This window comes from Pelophylax lessonae (assembly GCF_965119305.1).
Source record: "Pelophylax lessonae genome assembly, chromosome: 8".
NCBI classification, from domain to species: domain Eukaryota; kingdom Metazoa; phylum Chordata; class Amphibia; order Anura; family Ranidae; genus Pelophylax; species Pelophylax lessonae.
The window spans coordinates 85,452,322-85,457,411 of NC_138775.1; positions in this window are offsets into that span (position 1 = coordinate 85,452,322).

Genomic DNA, 5,090 nt, shown 5'->3' on the forward strand with positions numbered 1-5,090 from the left:
AGTGGGCAGGCTCCTGGCACTTGATCAACTCCAAGAGCAACACAGATTCCAGGTTAGGCGGAGCTGTCGAAAACTGGGTGCAGAACGCGTGGGCCAGTTGTAAATATCTATAGTGCATATGGGCTGGGAGAGAAAACTGCTCCCGCATGTCAGCGTAAGACCTTAGGGCGCCCCCCGCCAGGATATGTTTCAGGAAGAATACACCCCGCCCGCTCCACAATGAGGAGTCAGGAAGCATGCAGAACTTCTGAAGCAACTTGTTGTGCCACAAGGGGGTAAAATCATGGAGGGAAGGGCCCTAACGGTAATTTAGACCATACCTGGATTTTAGACTTTATCAGGGGGAACAGGGGTTGGACATTGTCTGTGACATAATCCTGTGGGCATGTCGTAACTTGGACCCCCAAATACTTAAAGCGGGGAACACATTTAAGGGCGGGGTTCGCAGGGATCACAGCGGAACGGGTACAATCGATAGGGAGGATTTGTGATTTATCCCAATTAATCTGGAGGCCCGAAAGGCTCCCAAATCCCTCTATGAGGGAAAGGGCTGTCAACAGAGAGTGGTCCGGGTCCTCCAGATAGAGCAGGGTATCATCAGCATACATACTAATCTTTTCCGTAAGGGAACCTCTGCAAAATCTGCGGATATCAGGATGGTCCCTAATGGCAATAGCCAAGGGTTCCACCACCAGGGCATAAAGCAGAGGGGACAAGGGACACCCTTGGCGGGTGCCCCTAGACAGAGGAAACTCAGACGAAGTCCAACCATTAGCCAGAACTTTCGGAACCGGAGCATTGTATAGCAACTGTACCCAACATATAAATTTGGGTCCAAAGCCATATCTCCCGAGGCATGCCCACAAGAAGGACCATTCCACCGAGTCAAAGGCTTTGGCCGTGTTCAGAGTCACCACCACCCTCCTGCCCGAGTTGTCATGTTCAGCTTGGAGGTTCATGAACAATCTACGTAAGTTAAAGGAGGTGTTTCTACCCGGCATAAAGCCCGCCTGGTCGGGGTGGACAAGTGTAAGTATTACTTGGTTAAGGCGGAGAGCCAGGATCTTAGCAAGAATCTTTACATCCACCTGGAGGAGGGAAATAGGGCGATACGACTCCGGAAAGTGGGGATCCTTGCCCGGTTTAGGGATCAACACTATTAGCGCCTCTCTCATAGAGGGGAGAAACTAATCATGCTGTTTAATCAGCATCTTGATATGCCACATCTGTGAGGTGGATGGGTTATCTCGGCAAAGTGCTCACTAACAAAGGTTTAGACAGATTTGTGAACAATATTTGAGAGAAATAGGCCTTTTGTGTACAAAGAAAAAGTGTTCGATCCTTGAGTTCAGCTTGTACACCCTTCACATTTTTGTAAATATTTAAAATGTGTGTATATATATATATATATATATATATATATATATATATTTAATTATATCTTTTCATGTGACAACACTGAAGAAATTACATTTTGCTACAATGTAAAGTATTGAGTGTACAGCTTGTATAACAGTGTAAGAGCCCATTCACACTAGCGCAACTTGTGTTGCCCCAGGTAGCTTGACATAACAAAAGCAATGTTAATCAATCAGTGCCGTCTTAATTGGCACTACTGAAGTTGCTCCGACTTCAGAAAAGGGTCCTGTACTACTTTGAGGCGACCTGTGATCCGACTGTCCCATATACTTCAATGGGAGTTGCCTTCTTATCTTAATTGACACGACTTGTTATCAGACTTTCCAGGAAGAAGAAAGAGATTAGCCAGGCATTCCCCACAGACAAAGTCGCCTGTCTCTTCAAAGTAGTGCACAAGTCTCTTCCAAGTCTCTAAACAAGTCTCTTCAAGTCACGGGGCGACTTTCTGGTAGTGTGAACCAGCTCTAAATCTGCTGTCCCCTAAAATAACTCAACACACAGCCAATAATGTCTAAACCGCTGGCAACAAAAGTGAGTACACCCCTAAGGGAAAATGCCCAAATGGGGCCCAATTAGCCATTTTCCCTCCCTGATGTCATGTAACTTGTTACTGTTACAAGGCCTCAGGTGTGAATGGGGAGCAGGTGTGTTAAATTTGGTGTTATTGCTCTAACTCTCTCATACTGATCACTGGAAGTTTAAACATGGCACCTCATGGCAAAGAACTCTCTGAGGATCTGAAAGAAAGAATTGCTGCTCTACATAAAGATGGCCTAGGCTATAAAAAGATTGCCAAGACCCTGAAACTGAGCTGTCCCACGGTGACCAAGACCATACAGCGGTTTAACAGGACAGGTTCCACTCAGAACAGGCCTCTTCATGGTTGACCAAAGAAGTTGAGTGCACATGCTCACTGTCATAGCTAAAGGTTGTCTTTGGGAAATAGACATATGAGTGCTGCCAGAAGTGATACAGAGGTTGAAGGGGTGGGGAGTCAGCCTGTCAATGCTCAGACAATACGCCGCACACTGCATCAAATTGGTCGTTATGGCTGTCATCCCAAAAGGAAGCCTCTTCTAAAGATGATGCACAAGAAAGCCCGCAAACAGTTTGCTAAAGACAAGCAGAATAAGGGGGACTGGAACCATGTCCTGTGGTCTGATGTGGCCAAGATAAACTTATTTGGTTCAGATGGTGTCAAACGCAAGTGGTGGCAACTATCTGAGGAGTACAAAGACAAGTGTGTCTTGCCTACAGCCAAGCATGGGGGTAGGAGTGTCATGGTCTGGGGCTGCATGAGTGCTGCCGGCACTGGTGAGCTACAGTTCTTTGAGGGAACCATGAATGCCAACATGTACTGTGACATACTGAAGCAGAGTATGATCCCCTCCCTTCAGAGACTTGTGAACTCCTTGCCCAAGAGGGTTAAGGCAGTGCTGGAAAATAAGGGTGGCAACATAAAATATTGACACTTTGGGCCCAATCTGGACATTTTCACTTAGCAATACACCCCTCACATTTTTGTAAACATTTTATTATATCTTTTCATGTGACACTGAAGAAATGACACTTTGCAACAATATAAAGTAGTGAGTTGTGAAGGAGAACCTTATCACTCTGGACTCATTTCATACACTTTATTTGGATTACACAAATGGGACAGTAATGTTTGTCAGGAATGTGTCTCGAGAAAGATATGAAGACTGCCCCTGGCCTGTTTGATTCTGAATATGTTCATTGAAAGAGCTACTCACCTTGGCCTCTCTTCCATGTTTTTTAGTATTGGAGACGGACAGCCTATCCCTGGTGATCTTCCTATTGTTTGTATATTAAGGTGTGCTGTGTGTCTCCTTGTTAATTGCTAATTAACTTCTTTCCAGAGGGCTAGATAATTGGTTCGGACTGATTCTCTTTCTGTACACAATCTCATCTACTTGATAATGTAATCGGGGCCCTGACCTGGTCAGGAGGGGGGGATGTGTTCCTGTGTTGTATATATAGCGTGTGAGACTGGTTAATTAAAGTATGTTTTACCCAGCATTAAGCCTTGGCTCATGTATGGGGAGTGTTATGCTATGCCAGTGTTATTTCGCCTAGATGGATTATTTGCTGTTCTGAAAAAGGGGAACCCGTGACGGTGAAAGGGGGTCAGACCGTCACATTGGATGGCAGCGGCGGGACGATCCCATTTTCATGGATTTATAATTTAAGGCTGGAACTGGAGCAGCATGCATGGAAGGTTGCTCCACTCAACTCAAGCGCAACACTTTGAAGGAAATATTGGAGGTTTGTGGGGGTATTGCCAGCAATAAAGCCAAGCGTCTCATCATAAGCGAGCTAATGGAGCTGGATCGGGAGAACTTGGTCACGGCAAACCCGGCTGTTCGTGCAGAAGAAAGTAAAGTGGACAGAGAAATAAGGGAACGGCTGGCGCTGTTCGGGCCAAATCCTTCACCTGAAATTATTTTCTGCATCATTGATAGTGTGAACGAAAATGCGAATAAACAACGGGAATTACAAATCCGCTTAGTGGAGGCACAGCGAACCACAGCGGTTGTACAGAATGGTTCCAGCTCTAACCCCAAACCGCAAAAAATTCCATTCAGTGCGTTTAAGGCATTTGAGGAGAATCTCAAGATTGATGGGTATTTGGCGGATTTTGAGAGACAATGTGCCCTGCATAAAGTAGCAGAAGGTGAATGGGTCCAAATTTTGGCTGGAAAACTATCTGGCAAAGCAGCTGATGCCTTCAGAGCCATCCCTGATCAGGACATAAACAGCTACGAGCAGGTGAAGGAAGCTCTCCTAGCCAGGTACGCAGTAACCCCGGAGGCGTACCGGAGGAAATTTAGAAATTCCAGGAAAACAGATTCAGACTCCTACACAGAGTGGGCTTACCAGCTGCATAGGGCAGCCACACACTGGGTGAATGGATGTCAGATTACCACCCTGGAGGAATTGTTACAACTGGTACTACTTGAACAGTTCTTCACGTTTCTTCAACCAGATGTAAGGGATTGGGTGAGGGACCGTAACCCCCTCACCTTTGCAAGAGGTGGCCCGACTTGCAGATGAACACACGGATGCCCGTAAGCAAGAACGATCCTCCCTCAAACTACAACCACTTCGGGTTCGAGCCACCAGCGCAACAACCAGGGGGGAGCTATCAACCACCTCAACGATCTGGGGCTGAAGTAAATCGACCCCCACAGACCACAAAAAACGTTGACACCAGCCAGTTTTCAATAAAGGCTATTGGATTCTTCCCCTCTGCACGCTCCGGTATCCCAATTGCTCTAACATTATTGCGCCTCATCCTGTTCTCTAAGTCATCCAATTTAGCAGCCTGTTGGGCTGAGAGCAGCGCAGTATGTTTCACTTCCCGCTGGAGCGGTGCCATGTCATCCTCCAGGGAGCTGACCCGGCCTTCCACCCCCGCAGCCCGCTCCCTGAGCTTCTGCCATGTCTAATAAAATAAATTTCTGCCTTTACCCCCTTAATTTCAGTTCTCAGCGCCACAATGGATGTATTGTAAGTATTCACTGCCATCATAATGTCTCGCAGTGTAGGTTCGGCATCCTGTGCAGGAGAGGGAGGCAGGGGGTACGCCCAGTGTAAGCCTACAGAGTCCCAGTCAGGGATACTGCCCGGGGTGTTGGCCAGTGGTACGG